Source organism: Lactuca sativa, chromosome 5, assembly GCF_002870075.4.
Source record: "Lactuca sativa cultivar Salinas chromosome 5, Lsat_Salinas_v11, whole genome shotgun sequence".
NCBI lineage: Eukaryota > Viridiplantae > Streptophyta > Magnoliopsida > Asterales > Asteraceae > Lactuca > Lactuca sativa.
In genome coordinates, this window is record NC_056627.2 from 142,198,783 (window position 1) to 142,216,753 (window position 17,971).

Here is a 17,971-nt window from a genome sequence, read left to right on the forward strand (position 1 = left end):
TATTACTACATAACAATCAAGGTAAGATCAAAACCCTAATTCATATGTTAATTCGATTATTGTATGCTAGATCTAGGGTTTATGAGCTTTGGATGATTATTGAATGTTCATTAGCCAAACTAGATCCAAAGCTTTAGGGTTTGCATGTACACCATAGGATTGATGTAGTGCTCAAAACCCATCAGTGTGGTATCAGAGCCTAGGCTGTTTATTTGTTGTATTTGATGCTTAATTGTTCGTTGCTTGCTTGAAAATCAAAATTTTTGCTTCTGACTGGCTGAGTCACCGAGTCCATGAATGGACTCGACGAGTAGGTCCTACTCGGCGAGTTCCATTGTGGACTCGACGGGTCAAGGGCTCTGGTGCCGGGATTTTTGATTTTTCTTCCAGATTTTGTTGAGAATTGCTTCCAAATCTCGTTTTTATTGCCTAAAATCGATTTTTTAAGTTTGGAATGGTTATCCTCATCAAAATTGATGGATTTGGATAAATATGGATAATATAGGATTATTATAAGTCAAATATTTAACCTAGTAAGTTTGAAAAGTTTCAATTTACACCCTGTAGGTTTTATAGTTTAAAATTGAACTTAAAAAGTTTTAGTTTTGAAATTTAAATAGTTAAACCCTAAAATTTTGGAAAAAATTCAAAATTTGTCCTCAAGTTTTGGAATTTAAAATTTTGATTAAAAGTTTAATTTTGAAATGTTAAATTCTAAAACCCTAGTATTTTGAAAAGTTCAAATTACACCCTTATGCTTTTATTAAATTAATTAAGTGTATAATTAAAAGAGAGTTAATAAATCCATTTTGATATGGTTTATATTTAATTAAATTAAAAGGTATAATTTATTAAATTAGACCACCTAGTATTTTAAAAGTGTAAAATACACCCTTATACTATATATAAAATTAAAATCCTAATATTATATATGTATGAGTAAAGAAACAGTCTTCCTGTTAGTAGGGCTCATTCACGAAGCTGGTCTCTAAGGGGTGTTTAAGGAAATTGCCTATAAAATGGCGATTGAATGGTACCCACTCTTACCCACCGCACTCTTGACTAGTGGAGGGTCGTTAGCCGAAAGGGTAGGATATGACACAACCTTCCATTATAAGTATAATGAAATACGAAGTAACTAAAAACTTTTATAAATTCCCAAATCTTAGTTACTTTAGGAAAAATGTGGAGTTGGTGCTAATCCATGAAATTGCACATTGCACCTTGTTGGTCGTTAGTGGAGCATCTGTGGTTAACTGGCACACCAATATGGGACCAATGAAGGATGGCAATGGGTAGCTTGATGTTTATCATAGATCAATGGAGCGTGTGTGGTTAACCGGCATATTGATTAGGTGATTTGTAACATCGAGAGTACCGAGCTAATTTGCATGGTTATCCACACCTTGTTTGTGATCCTCAACATCCTAGTCACAAATGAAGGGCACAATAGAGATTTAAACATGCCATTGAAAACTTCAATGAATCTCAAAAGATCTAGGAGTTTCAATTCATTTAAAACTTAAATTTCCTTTTCGTTTTTCATGGTGGAAATTGATAAATCGTCGTTTACCTACCTTCAAATGTTCTGCAATTTGGATTACGACATCCCTCTTCCGAATTGTAGAATATTGAGTTGGGTCGTAGCCATAATATTTCATTTGTGTGTTTTATTAAGGACTAAATCAAATAACTTGAATTTTTCTCCCGTTTTGTAGATGTCAAAGTCTAGCAACCATGGTCTTCCTGAATCCATTGGAAAAAATTTCCCACTTGAAGATGGTGTTCCACGATTGGATTGTGGAAATGGAAATCATGCATCACTTCCTCCACCTCCTCCAATAATTCTCCCTGACCCACATGTTCGAAGACTTGAAAACTTCAAGGTCACTTAAGGCCTATTGGCATAAAGACACGAATATGGAAAGTCGATATGCGTTCATGTCTTGGATATGAAGTTGCAAATTGATAGAATGGGAATGTTGGCTAACGATGTCTCGGAGAAGTTGGTTGTTGACTTGGTTCTTCACTCACTTCCCGAATCATATAGTAAGTTCGTTAGAGAGTACTATATGATGGGACATGACGTGGCCCTCATTGATTTGACTTATTTTCTTATTGATGCTGAATCATAAATGATTTTGCGCACCAGTCGAGCAAATTTTCCTGGGAAATAAATATCCCAACCTTCTGTGGGCAATGGGAACATTGGAAGTCCAGAAAAGTTTTCTCCTCGCAAGAAAAAGGTTGAGTCTGAGATAGTCCCGTGTACCATTCCAGAAGAATCCATATGTTTCTAGTGCCAAAAGAGGGGGCATTGGTTACGAAGCTGCCCTGACTGCCTGAGGGATCTAAGAGATGGGAGAGTCAAGATGTATGACTCTACTTTAGGTAAAATCCACTATCTAACTCTATTAAGTTCCTATTCATAGATTCTTAATACATGATGTGATAAGATTAAATTTTGATTTTTTGTGGGATCAAAGAAAAGAAAGGAAGCTTAAAGGAAGAAGTGAGCTGAGTCTGATCACGAAAAAATGGATTTCGATCGCATGATTCGATGATCGGAATTTTGAGCTGATGCTTAGAGTTATGATAGACTGCTTAGGAATATGTAATAGCATAGTTTTCATTTGAATTGAATTGTGAGGACAAGTTTTTCCGCTTCTTTTATAAATAAAATGAATTTTTTGTTTTTTTCTTATTTATATATTTACTTGCAATGGCATGTGTGAAAATTAATGTTTGTGTATTTCTATTTTTAGCAATGTTGAAATGGATATGATTCTTAGTTATGTTATTTGTGGTAATGTTGAGAATTTACCAAATAAGGAAAGATTCCCATCTCCCAAGTTTCAATTGGACAGAAGCTTAGAATCATATGATTTGAGTCATGTGATATATGGAAATCTTGGTACTTAGAAAATTAAGATTGATTCCTTGTTCACATAAGTATGTGAGTTAAGTGAAAGACTAGGATATCTGGTACGCAATGTTGTGTACACGTCAAGTCCACCACAAATAACAATAAGATTATTCGTCATGATTTACTAAAAGTCTAGTAAATGTGGTTATGCTTACAAGATTAAGTATAATTCTGAATCATTAAAAAGTTTCAATGAATGGCAGTAAGAATAAGAAGCATCAATTAGGCAGAAATATAAAAGTTCACCAATCTGAAAAGATGAGAAAGTACTTTAGTGTCATGTTTTATGATCGTCTCATTGATTATGAAACCATATCACAATTGATCCTCTAAGGACACCTTAGTGCTCTAGCATGGCTAAGAAGAGGAATCGGAAATTGTTAAAATGATTAAATCAAAAGGATGAGTCATACTTCATTCCAAAATCAAGTCTTAGAGTCATACTCCAAAATTGTGACTTGAGTGACACATCTTAAGAAGTTTTTAACACACTCATCAAATATGGAGTAGAAAAATGTGTTTCTTAATCTTGCACATCTGAAATTGGTAAATTGTGATGTTTTGAATAAGACAAAGAATAACTAATACCAATTGTGTGTAGTTTTGTCTTGATAAGAATCCTCGCTAAATCTTGAATATTTGTTTGTCAAGAAATGTTTCTTGACAAGAGAATCTTATATGTCAAGATATTAATGGGAGTCTAAATGATCTTGAAAAGTTTCAAGAACGAATAAAGAATAAACCTAGTTAATCTCTAGCGCACAACTTGAGGTTTGTAACCTATCGTATTGACATATTCTTGTTTCTGTGCCATTCCAGTTTGGTTAACTATGCGTGTGAGTTCTATGAGTTCTCAATTGATTTCATATAGGCAAGACACCCTGATTGATATTGCCATATTTATACCTATTTTTAGGCAATATTTAAGTACATTTTTATAAATAAGATGATAAAATGTTTAGAATAATGGTACTTATGACTTTAAATTGTTATTTTCAGTCAATTAAAAGTATTTTCGAAGAGAGGAACCAAAAGCGACAATATGTAGAACATGGGAGACTTGGAACACAAGAGATGAATAAATCCACGAAAATTACTAAACCCACAACATGGCCAGGATAGCCACGACGTGGCACGATTATTCCAGAAGATAAAGATCGCGTTATGGAGGAATCCTTGCCCGATAAGGATAACTTGGGGACCACGACGTGGCGCAAGATTTTGGAGGATATTTAAGCATTCTTGATCATTACGAAGTGGAGACTTTTTGGCTGAAGAAAGGAGTTCCAGAAGGCGATTTTGAGTAGAAGAAAGGGTCTGGAAAAAGGTTTTCAACACCAAAAGAGTGAAGGTCCATAATTTAGTTTAATTATTTGTTACCTAGGAACATGTTTCATTACACTTTGATTTGTCTTAGTGTGTTAGTTGCTATTATGAGCAGTTGAATCTAGCTACTCTTGTTTAGCTAGATGAAGCTTCTAACTTATGAATAGCTTAATTTTTATTGATTTATTTAGTTGGTAAATTGCTTGTGTTTGATTTGTAATTACCTAGCATGCTTGTGTTTGTTTCTCTACTAGCTTGATTACATGTTTTGTGTAGCTTAGTGACCATGAACTGCATGAACTTGTTTACCTAATGATTTAGTGAACATTAAATTGTTGGAGCTAAGATTGACTAATCTTAGTTAGTAATTAGAGTAAATAAACTTAGCTTTGTTAGAGAACGTGGATTGTGACTATAATTGCGTTTGATAAGAAATCTTACATAGCATATTTATATTGATAATTGATTATGTGTTTAATTGTGTGTGACCATACATAGTTTGACATGAATTAATTAATTATTGGTAAAGTTAGAACTAAATTACTAATACAATTAAAACCAACTTGATAATCCATAATAATTAGCTAGCCATAAGGACGAAGAGGATTCAAACTAAACAAGAGTGTGTTTTTACCTATTGAATTTGAGTAAAGTTCATCTGATCTTTTAAAATCAGATAAAAACTCCTTTTAAACTTGTTAATAATTAGTTTAATTTAATAGTAAGTAGATTAATTAGTAACACCATCCCTGTGATCGACACCCGACTTACCCAAGCTATATTGTAATCTGACTAGGTACACTGCCTATAAGTGCATAGTTAGTTTAAGTTTAATAGGTTATAAATATTAAAATTAGTGGGTACTTTCGTGCACATCAAGTTTTTGGTACCGTTGCCGGGGAACGGCTTTGTTTATTAGCTTATTTATTTACATTAAATTAATCGATCCTTCTTGTGGAGTAAACCCACAAAAAGTTAATTTTTCAGCAAAGTTTAATTTTTTTTAGTCACAGAGTCCACGACGTGGCCAGATTCGTGCCACGACGTGGACATCCAGAACTCTAGATTTTTAGTTGTTATTTAATTTATCTATTTTAGTTCAGTTTTATGTTTATTTAGTTTATCTGCAGGAGTTCATGACCAGAGGCTCAAACACACCCTTGGTGCCACCACTTGAAGATCCCGAGTCTGCAATTCACAAGAAAAAGACGCCCTTACAAGAATTCAAGTCAGCTTTTTCAAGGAAGTCGGGAAAGAAGACAGGAGAGTCAAGTTCATCCTCAAGGCACAAGAGCAATTTTGAGCATTTTGATCAAATACCCGTCCAAACCGAATCCGAATACGATACTGAGCCGGAATTTGAAGAATATACGACCGAACCCGAGAACAAGCCAAGGAACAAGATGGAAAACATTGAAGAGATGTCCATGGGAGCTGACAAAAAGCGGATCCGAGATGATGTGGGTCCCAGTTTAGTCCAACCCGCAATACCTGCCACTGCCACATTCAAGCTGAAGGGCCACATCTTGACTGCACTGAAAGATATCCCAGTTTTTGGGAAAGATCATGAGGATGCATTTAAGCATCTAGATGAAGTTAACGACATTGCGGATTACTTCAATGTCTTAAATGTCAACAGAAACACCGTCTTGCTTAGGATGCTTCCCATTACTTTCAAGGGAGCTGCTAATGAGTGGTTAAAATCACTTCCACCAGGTACAATCACCACTTGGGCTCAAATGCGTGAGCAATTTCTTGATCAGTTTTGCCCACCATCCAAGATAGCTAAACTCAAGAAGGCAATAGCCAACTTTGAGCAACAACCGGGGGGGTCATTATACGAAGCATGGGAGCGGTACAAGGGCTTGCTCAGAAATTGCCCTCGACATGATCTAAATGTGCAACAAGAGATGTTGATTTTCTATGATGGGGTCAACGTTATGACGAGACAGCTTCTTGATTCTCAAGGACCCTTGACAAAGAAGAATCCAAGGGAAGTCAAGGAGCTGATTGAAGAATTCGCGAAGCACTCTCACGAATATCACAACCCTAGGCAAGATGGAATCAAAGGCGGTGGAGGGACCCAAACTGAAGAAATAGCAGCTATTATGGCCATGCTAAATAATTTGGATCGAAGGATAACACAAATGGACCAGTCAATTCATTCCATCAGACTAGGTTGCGAGAGGTGTAGTGGTCCACACTTGACCAAGGACTGTAAATTAGATGAGTTTGGGAATAGAAAAGCTCAAGTGTGCTACTCGAGTGGGGATAAGTTTGATGAAGACTGGAGGAAACCAAAGAAGGAGTGGCTTCCATATGAAGAGTATAAGAAGCAAAAAGAAGAGAAGTATAGGCAGACAGGTCGAGGCTTCTATCAAAAGGAGCAGCCACCAGCTGAGAAGAAACCCGATCTAGAGACCATATTGATGAAGTTTATGCAAGCTTCGAAAAAGAGACACGATGCCACTGATTCTGCTATTATTGAACAACAAACTTTAATAAAGAATCAGCAAGCCTTCATCCATAACCTTGAAGTACAATTTGGTCAACTAGCCACTCTGGTTCATGAAAAGTTGTCCCCGAAGAATCCCAAAGTGAAGACCCAATCTCATGTAATGGCCATTGATACTGAAGAAGAAGCGATCTTTGAGTTCCAGGAGGCATTGGAAGAAGAACCACAGCAGCCCGATCCAAAACCAAAGAAGCCAAGGTTCGAAAGTGAAGGGGTTGCTGAAACAGCTTCGCCACGTCGTGGCACTTCTTTGGCCACGACGTGGCTCTTGTCTGAACGAAAAGTTTCTGAGCCTGTTCCGGTTTATCAGTCGCCTTTGCCGTTTCCATCCCGAGCTGCACTTAGTCCACTAGAGAAGGAGCATATAGAGTTTGTCAAACATGTGAAGGGAATCCCGATTAATACTCCCTTTGTCGAGTCCTTATCCAAAATTCCCGAGTATCAAAGTTTACTGCAAGCCTTGATAGACAACCATGTCGAATTAAAGAAGAATTCTAAGGTGATTCTAAGTGAGCAAAGCTCAAAAGCTGTGCTGGGGGAGATACCAGAGAAGATGGGGGATCCTAGATGCCTCACTCTTCCGTGTGAGTTTGGTAAGAAAATGAAGGTTAATGCTTTAGCTGATTCCGGGGCTAGCATTAATTTGATACCTTTTTCATTTTATCAAAAATTGGAAATTCAGAAGATGAAGGCTACAAGAATGACAATTCACATGGCGAACCGTTCAGTGACACAACCCCGGGGCATCGTGGAGGATATTTTGGTGAAAATTGGAAAAATTGTTTTTCCAATAGATTTTGTAGTGTTGGATATGAAGGAAGACCCCGATGTTCCAATTATCCTTGGTCGTCCATTGCTTAACACTGCTGGAGCTCTTGTTGATATTCGTGAGTCTAAGCTCACTTTGAGGGTGGGAGATGAAAAAGAAGTTTTTGGGATGCAAGATGACTTCCAAGAGGATCATGTTCAAGAAGAGGTGTTCACAATTAATGAAGACAATGAACTAGAAGAACTAGAAAGGCTTATGGAAGAAGAGATCAAGACAGTTCATCAAGTCAAAAGAACAAAACCAAGAGCATCTGTTCCATATTCGGTTGAAGTCATAGCTTAAAAGAGTCCACCTTCTTGGGTGAGAAAAGAAGATAAGGGGATAACAAGTGATGAAGAAGAGGTTACTTCAAAGGTGACAAGGCAAATGGTGAAGGAAGAGACAAGTGGTATGGAGATGAAGAGTGAAGAAAAGTTAAAGACTCAAGGGATTAAACGCAAGCTTGAAGAAGAGCTCAAAGCTAAAAAAGAGAATTCAAAGAAGGCATACAAAAGACGAGTCCAAGCTTACAAGAGACGTTTTAAGGAAAAAAAGGTCCAGTTGGTGATGGACTCTTCCGAAGATTCAACGTAGGAGGCACGGAGTCCAGCTCAAGACTCCAAGAAAAAGAAGCACTTCTCGGGAGGCAACCCGAGCTTGGTTTGCATTTTCTTTTCTTTTAGTTTTGAGTTTTTAATTAGGAAAGATATCAACTTATCGTATAATAACTGATACTTAGTAAGAATTAGTTGTGGGGAGCTTTAATTAATAAATAAAATGCAAAGTAGTTAGTTAAACAGTTGTGATTTTATTCAATTTTTGTGATCAGACATATGCCATGTCGTGGCCTGATAATGCCACGTCGTGGTTAAAGAGTAATTACGGGGATCAGATGGATTTTTTTTTTTTAAAATAGATCATAATTTTTCAAAGTCCACAACGTGGCAAAGCCAGCCACGACGTGGCCTTTAAAAAGTCACGGGGGGACCATTTCTTTAAAACCCTTTGACCGCACATTCCCCATTCCCACTTGCTTACTGCCTCATGAACGGGAACAAGGTCCCCACAGCCAATTTCTTAATTTGTCTTCCAAATCCCTTGCATTTTCTTGTCGTCTAACTCTATTTGGTATGTATTCTATACATTAATTGTAGTTATTTCTTCCAATTTTACATTTTCATGGTTAGGGTTTATGTGAATGATGAGATTCACGAAATTGGTTGAAATTAGTTGTTGATTCTAGGTTGCATGTCCTTTGAATATCCATAGGAACAAACCCCAAGCATTGTTTTTGGTTAAAATCGCATATAAAGTGACCGATCCATACCCATGTTCCTACTGCGGTCCACGACGTGGCGAGCTTGGCCACGTCGTGATTTCTGGCAAAACAGTTTTAAATTTTTTTTTAATGTTTTGGGTGTGTACTGCATTGGTTTAATTTTATATGCAGACATGGGACCTCGAAGGGCTGTTCCACAGGAGGAAAATTCAATTGATGTGGCGAGTATACATCCTTTATATCAGTTTCCACAAAACATTTCCCGACCATTGTTGACTACATATGAAAATCGGTTGGGATGGTTGTACAACAGGGAATTTGCGATAGCTCCGATTATCGATTGGGGATGGCTCGGTGGTGTGGGAATGGTTGCTGAATTATAACGCTATTGGACGAAAACATACGAAGGGGATCATTTTTTCTTCACTTGTCACGGATGGCGGAATTTGTTTGCAATTCAAGAACCCGTGTACCGGGAGTTATCGGTGGAGTTTTTCTCTACCGTATGCTTCGAGGAACGCACCATTGACTTTACATACAACTGGGCACTTGTGTTCCGCTTGGGTGGTGTATATAGGGAATGTAGTCTTCGGGAGTTCGTTTGGCGGATGGGACTTTATACCGAAGTGGAGACTCAATCTCCGTTTTTAATACCATTCCTACTTGGATGTGTTCGGGATTTTAATCCCGGTATTATGGATGTCCAGTTCTGGCGGAGCATTTCCAACCATGAGTATAATACTCGTGACTCGAGTGAGTCACAAATTTGGAATCCTGTTTTCCGATTTCTGCATCGCCTTATCACTTTTTCTATAAATCACAAGCATCATGGCGATAAAGTCCCTATTCATAATTTGTTTTATCTGTGGACTCTTATTACCCATGGGGTTTGCTGTGATTTACCATATATGTTGGCGAGATTCATGGGGAAGAAAGCGGCTAAATCTAGGCCCGGGAGTCCGATTACGGGGGGACATTTGGTTACTCGCCTTGCTAGGTCGTATCATATTTTGACCCACGAATTTGTGAGGAATCTTACCCAATTCCCGGATACTGATTTAACCATCCAAGTCCTGGGAGTTATGCGGGTACTGGTGAATGTCGGGGGTGGTTTTGTTATATTGCCAATAAATGAGGAGCAGGAGGAGGCGCAGCCAGGGCAGCAACCGCCAGCTAGACCGCGGCGTTGAAATGTGCGAGCTGGAGGAGAGATGGAGAGAGAGCGTGCTGCTCCACAGCATGTACAAGGAGTACCCACCGACCCTTTTCAGAGTCGGGTGGGAACTTATTTGGATAATCTCCGGGGGCATGCTATTTATCATACCCAGCTTACTGAGGGTATTTATTCGCATTTGGGTGTGACCTGGCCACCTTCTATGCCACCACATTATCCTTATTTTCCAACATGGGAGGAGCTTTGGCATCCGCAGAATGACAGGGCAGGACCAAGTGGAGCGTAGGGACAAGGAGATGATGATTGATTTTCTTTTCTATTTATTTTCTTTTGTTTTGTTTTAAGTAGTTTTGTTTTATGTTTGAATTTGGTTTGTGATGTAAGACTTTGTTGAACTATGATGTTACTCTTTTATTTCTTTTGGGTTGTTCCGTTTTTCAGATTAGCATTGGAATTCTCAGGAGCGTATAAGGTTAAGTCAAGAGTCGTGTTTGTCTAGTCAAGTCAAGGAAGCTTAAAGTTGTGAGTTGGAACCCACAATTCAAGATAAGTGTGGGGTACGTTAGTAGGAGAGAGGTTACAATTGGGAAGTATATTTACATAGAAGAGTCTTAACCCATACAGACACTGGTAAAGCTGCTAGGATGAATAAGGCGATGAGGCATTTTTTTTGATGTTCAGTTTCCACGACGTGGGCTCCTTACACCACGTCGTGGTTCTCATACAATTTGAAGAATTAAAGCAGCCTTCTGTTCGCGTCTTCATCTATTATCACGACGTGGTATTCTTTGCCATGACATGTATTAGTTATCCTTCCCACTTTTTTTTTCTTTTTCTACTTACTAGCACCCACTTTGAAGAATTGAAGTTTCGAGTCATGTTCGTGGTTTATTTACATATTCATCCAGTTCTACACCAACTTTATATTTCTGAGAGATCCGTGTTCCAGATGCACGCTATCCCAGGGGAGTCTGTTCCTTTTTCTCCCTTTTCTTTATTTTTGATTTTTTCTATGCATACAATGAGGGCATTGTATGAAATAAGTGTGGGATAGGGGTAAAAAAGTAAATTGCTAGATAATGATAAAAATTTGATGGTAGAAATTACTAGAAAATTTGAAAAATGGAATCTTTAATAATTAAATATAGTATTAATAATAAACTGTAGTTGCTAGTGTTATATGGGATGATCCGATAAAAGTTCAAATGTTTAGTTGAGCCGATATACGTTATAGTGCATTTGTGGCCTCCCTTATTTTAGTGAAATCATGGAACAAAAACATAACCCCACTTGGTTTGAGGGGTGCAAAATGTTTAGCAGCCTAAACCTGAAATGTATCCAGGAAAGATATGTATTAACCAATAAAGGTTGAAGTAAAGCGCCCCTGCTTAAGCATCTAGGTTTTGAGTGAAAAAAAAGTGAGATACATGTGAAAAAAAAAGAGAAATTACCAGAAAAGTTGAAGAATTTTGGAGCAATTAAAGTGTGAATTTAAAGATCAAAATTCCAAAAGTTCAAAAATTGAAGATTCCATAAATCATGAAGAAGTGAATTCAAAGAAATTGAAGATTAAATATTGAAGAAAAGAAGAATTCAAGAGCTCCATGTTGTGGTATCTTCTAAAAGTTGTAATTCTCTAGTTATGTATACTTGGGTAGCTTTACAAAAATACCTTGAGGTTAAGTAAGATTTATGGGGATGGATTCGGAGGGTTGCATAAAATGAGCATTGGTCGAAAGAAGTGGGCGAGTGTTTATGAAGATTGTGATTATTTAAAGTATGGGGGTACTTTAGGGAAATTTTAGACACAAATGCATGCATTGAGGCCTTGGCATAATGGCTGGGCTAGAGTCGGATTGTTCTACGTGATGTTAGTAATCAAGGGTTAAGTTTAAATTTGCTTGAGGGCAAGTAAAGCCTAATTGTTGGGTATTTTGATATTGCCATATTTAACTATTTTTAGGCAATATTTAAGTACATTTTTATTAATAAGTTGATAAAATGTTTAGAATAATGGTACTTATGACTTTAAATTGTTATTTTCAGTCAATTAAAAGTATTTTCGAAGAAAGGGACCAAAAGCGACAATATGTAGAACATGGGAGACGTGGAACACAAGAGATGAATAAATCCATGAAAATTTTTAAACCCATGACATGGCCAGGATAGCCACAACGTGGCACGAGTATTGCAGAAGATAAAGATCGCGTTATGGAAGAATCCTTGCCCGATAAGGATAACTTGGGGACCACGACGTGGCACGAGATTTTGGAGGATATTTAAGCATTCTTGATCATTACGAAGTGGAGACTTTTTGGCTGAAGAAAGGAGTTCCAAAAGGCGATTTTGAGCAGAAGAAAGGGTCTGGAAAAAGGTTTTCAACACCAAAAGTGTGAAGGTCCATAATTTAGTTTAATTATTTGTTACCTAGGAACATGTTTCATTACACTTTGATTTGTGTTAGTGTGTTAGTTGCTATTATGAGCAGCTGAATCTAGCTACTCTTGTTTAGTTAGATGAAGCTTCTAACTTATGAATAGCTTAATTTTTATGGATTTATTTAGTTGGTAAATTGCTTGTGTTTGATTTGTAGTTACCTAGCATGCTTGTGTTTGTTTCTCTACTAGCTTGATTACATGTTTTGTGTAGCTTAGTGACCATTAACTGCATGAACTTGTTTACCTAATGATTTAGTGAACATTAAATTGTTGGAGCTAAGATTGACTAATCTTAGTTAGTAATTCGAGTAAATAAACTTAGCTGTGTTAGAGAACGTGGATTGTGACTATAATTGCGTTTGATAATAAATTTTACATAGCATATTTATATTGATAATTGATTATGTGTTTAATTGTGTGTGACCATACATAGTTTGACATGAATTAATTAATTATTGGTAAAGTTAGAACTAAATTACTAATACAATTAAAACCAACTTGATAATCCATAATAATTAGCTAGCCATAAGGACGAAGTGGATTCGAACTAAACAAGAGTGTGTTTTTACCTATTGAATTTGAGTAAAGTTCATCTGATCTTGTAAAATCAGATAAAAACCCCTTTTAAACTTGTTAATAATTAGGTTGATTTAATAGTAAGTAGATTAATTAGTAACATCATTTCATGTGATCGACACCTAACTTACCCAAGCTATATTGTAATCTGACTAGATACACTGCCTATAAGTGCATAGTTAGTTTAAGTTTGTTAGGTTATAAAAATTAAAATTAGTGGGTACTTTTGTGCACATCACTGATCAATGGAAAGTACATTGATAGGTAGGGGTGAGTTGCACAATAACTTGGAAGCAATGGTGGGATCCTTGATGGCAATAAATTAAGAATGAACAAGTTCAGTCCATAAGAGTTTGGATTTGTCACGAACATTATCTTATGATTATGGTTATGACAAATTCACATGGATAGGAACACATACACCATAAAATCTAAGTGTCATAAGGTTTCTCTCCTTCATGAAAATGATTGTGAGGAAACCCTTTCACTAGGAAGATTCTAAGGAGATAGAGATTGTGTAAATTGCATTCTCAAATTCGATTATGATTATGGCATCCCTCTTCATATTTCGAATTGTGAGATTTGGCAATTAGTTTAAACATTTAAGACTTATTGCTATAAGTGTTGAAATTGTTTAGACACACATATGAGTTATCTAAGGGAAGGTAAATGAGTTTTGAGAAGCTTAGATAAAGGATTATCGAAGGATATCGTCTTAGAAATATGAACTTTGGAAGTTAGTAAGTATTGCTTTTTAGAAGTCCAACTGTTTTCTGAATACGTGTCAAAGCTAGTGGGAGCATAAATGTTATGCTGGTATGGATATAACCATCATGTTAGTGGGAACATGATTATTATTTTAAGTGTTGGAAGATAGAAACATTAATTATAGAAAACAAAAGGTTTTAGTTTGCAAAGTTGTAGGGGTTGAAAAATTGTTTTTCTATAATTAAGGGAGAGAATATTATACTTTGTTTCAAAATCTAAAAGCTTGGATCAAGAAATTTTAATCAAATTTAGTCAAAGGACTTATATGGATGTTATGTTGAAAAGATTCAACATAAATGAATTCTATGTATGGCAATATTATAGCAAAAACTGGTAAAGTATCACGTTTTTCATTATGAATTGTGTCCCATACGCTTTGGGTACAGGATCGATTGCATATGCTGTAATATTCGAACATTCTAAATTTTCCAAATGCCTAGGGAATTAAGAGGGAAAAAGGACTAGAACCGAATTTGACTAAAATAATTAAACAACTATCAAAGACGATCTAAGGTTCGCCAAGCATGGTCACTTGTCGGCAGTTGGAAGTATAGTAACGAATGTACCATATTGACTTTATTATGCATAGATAAGACTCTATTTAGAATGAGTTGTCATATGGAAAATATGGAAATGTTTCCATATTGGGAGTTGGACGTTAAGAATCTATGTCTAGATAAGAAACTTTTATGAAAGAAGGATGTTCAAAGGAATGTACTTTGAATGTGAGACTTCATATCTATGGAATTGCCTTGTAACAATCTCCAATAGAGCACTTTGTAATCTTATTGGCAAAGTCTTTGTGATTTTGGTATTGTGACATTACGAAGGGATCGTTGCATAAAATGTAAGAATCTAACATATTCTAGTAGTGGCGAGACTCTTGTATTCTTACACTAATGATAAGGATTACGAATTGTGAGATGAGTATCATTGGAAATGTGTTCAATTGATCTATTTCACAAAGTAAGTACCATAGGTAAACATAGTGTGCATGCTTGGAGCATGGGACAAATGTTGTTATTATTCAAGTAATAAGTTGATTATCCGAAACATTATACAATGAATAATGTGTAATCAATATGGTGACTAAATAAAAGGAGTTTTATTTATACTCAAAAGTTTGGGTCCATATTGGATTCGATTATTATTGTGTTTCACTTTGCATGTTTTGACTTCCAGAATAACTAGGTTATTCAAACCATCCACAATCGATCATATTTTGGAAGTAGATATGAAAGAAGACTTTCATGAATCCGTCTGTAGATTGTTTAAAGTGTTTAGACATAGCACAAGTTTGCTACAGAGTTCATGAGTGCTCCCATAAGGTTAGAGTATTGGATTAAACTCACGCTCACTTGGATCGCTTCATGGATTTTATCACGAGTGATTAGTGAGACGATAATATCTTATATTCTTGAAACCGAGACGTGTCAGTTGTATTCTGTAAGTCGGTTGCACATTGATAATATGAAAACGCACCAGTAACTTGGTGTTATAAAACATATTGTTGTGTGTGATTTGATGAGTAGGTACAAGCAAACATTTGGGTTGAAGTTTATTCGTTCCTTTTACCCAAAGTGGGATAAAAGCGATATATATGGGCCCCTCGATGATAAAGTGATGATACCCTAAGCGCTTGGCCAAGTTGGGACTTAGTTGATGTGTTCAATTGTAGTATGTTGTCAGTATTCATAAATCGGAAATCGGGAAACAACACATGCACAGAGATTATGATTAAAATCCATGTCTCAGTTCATACGATATCTGTAATGGAGGAATATATGATCCCTTATCTAAAGGATATGTTACTGATAAGATTAGAGTTGACAGCGGCTTTTGAAAGTTACGATTGCTGATCAGGTTCTGAAGCCATATGCAAAATAGTTATTAGACGTATCCAAGTGGGAGACTGTTGGATTAGGTGTCTAAGCCCATAACTAGTTTGGCATGTACTTGACCTGATTATGAGCATGGTCCTTTTGGGTTATCTTCACCAAAGCAACTGATAAGATGAACTAAGGAGAAAGAGGATTGATTATGATTTACTAATAAGAATAATATTAAAGCAGAAATCATATTGTTTAATTAATATTAGTCAAGAATTAATTAAGAATTAGTTTTGTGACTAAAAGAGATTAATTAAATAAAGGGGACTAATATTCCAAATTATATGATAGTTGCATAAATGGGCTAATGGACTCCATAGAGGTTGGAGTGGACAAAATCTATGGGGAAACCAATAAGAATTCGTCCAAGGCCTCTAAGGAGGGAGTCCATGGGATGCTTGATGCTTATGTAGTCAAATTAGGGTTTCCTTGTTTGATAAACTTAATAGCCTAACTATATAATAAACCCCTAAGGCCCCAAAAACGTGGTGAAGTGATCCCTAAGAGTTCTTGGACGTTTTGTGCCTTCTCTTACTTCTCTTTGTTCATCTTGTTGCTCATGGTGTTTGTGATTCCAAAGCTTTAGGGTTTGCATGAACACCATAGGATTGATGAAGTGTACAAAACCCATCAACGTCGTGAATCCCCTTGGGCACGTAGTGGAAATGCAAGGTCATAACAACCAATATGCAGGACATTGACACGTCGTGGACCCTGCTTATCCATGTCATGGAAATGCCAAGACAAAACAGTCGTGATTTTGAGCATCGCCACGTCGTGGCAAACCCTAGGCCACACCTTGGCTACTGGCAGAATGCCAAAATCTCCATTAAGTGCTTAATTTCATCAGACCAAAGCCTAAAACATTAGATCTAGTTGTTTTTACTGACTTAATGGATAAATTTTCAAACTTTATCCATTAGGACTCCATGCCAAATCAAGATCCATAACTCTAAGTTCTTGATAGAATAAAACCTTTTGTAAAATATGCATAGCTTCAAAAACAAGATCAAGATGCAAACTTTCCCAGTCCAACAAGATTAGTAGATGATAAAATAAGCTCAAGAGGTGTTGAAGTTCCGCCCAAGCTTAAAAGGATCAAAAAGGGACATAAATGATCAAACTACAATAGCTAGCAAACTAGAGGTCAAGATGGATGTTGTTTACTCACAATGGTACATAAATGAAGTCCATTTGCTAGATCTACACGTCAGCTCTTAACCAAAACACTTTGCAAGAAACTTGGTCTTCAAGCTCCACACCAAAATATGAGAAAATGGTCTTCAAATGGCCAAGAAACACCAAGAACACATAAAGAGGGCTAAGGTTTTCAAAATAGAGAGGTTAGAGGCTGAAAAGGATGCCCTAACCTGGAGTTAAGGTGCTTAAACATATCAGAAACCCTAAAAATCCATGGTCAACGTTCGCCACATTGTGGCCATTCTATTGCTAAGTCATGGTGCCTACCCAAAATACACATTCTCCATCTTGTATGCAACGTCGTGGCACTCTATATGCCATGTTGTGGCATATGGTTTTCCTCAAAAACCATGCATTTGACTCCCTTATACTATCCACTAATCTATTATGGGAAAACAGTGTTACAACAAACCTTAGGAGAGGGGAGGAAAAATCAAAAATTTCAGTAACCCTAGAAGGGTTGTGAATTTAGTCGATTGAGAGGAAATGGAAGAGGGGGCCAAAATTTCAAAGGAGAGAAAGAACATCTTGGGTTTTATCCCTAGCTCCCCATGTTGTAGTTGCTTAATCCTATAACAATTCAAATAGCCTGATAAGGGTTATCCTTAAAATCATCCCTTATTATTAAGGGTTCTGGAATGTTCCAATTAATTAAACTTGTAATTAATTAACATTCAACCCATTTAATTAATTAATTCCAAAATATTTTGTAATTAATTTATCATATCTTGAAAAATTAATAAACTAGTTTCTCCTAAATTATGTTTCCTTTTAATTTCTCAAATGACTCTTAAGGAAAACCCAAAAGGACCCTATTATTACTAAAAATATTAAAAATAGTTATGATTTGGATACTCTTGACAACATTTTCTTCCACTTTATTCATAATGTAGATGTAAACAAAAAAGTAAGCCTGATATATTGCAACAAAAACCAACAAGAGTAGCTAACTTGTTTCAAATTCCCCAAGCAAAACATCATTTTTGTAGGTTTGAAGTGAGAGTAAGTGTTTTTAATGTCGGGGATTTTGAGAAATGTTTCAAAACTCAATTGCAACTAATTGGTCTTATTA

The 17,971-nt window shown here is 36.4% G+C and overlaps 1 non-coding gene across 1 annotated transcript; it reads right to left on the reverse strand.

The window, feature by feature from the left end:
* Nucleotides 1-6,039: 6,039 nt before the first annotated feature.
* On the reverse strand, nt 6,040-6,146 carry LOC111920614 (small nucleolar RNA R71). The gene has a single exon (XR_002859947.1). It is a non-coding gene; the product is annotated as a small nucleolar RNA R71 (small nucleolar RNA).
* Between the last annotated feature and the right edge of the window lie 11,825 nt (nt 6,147-17,971).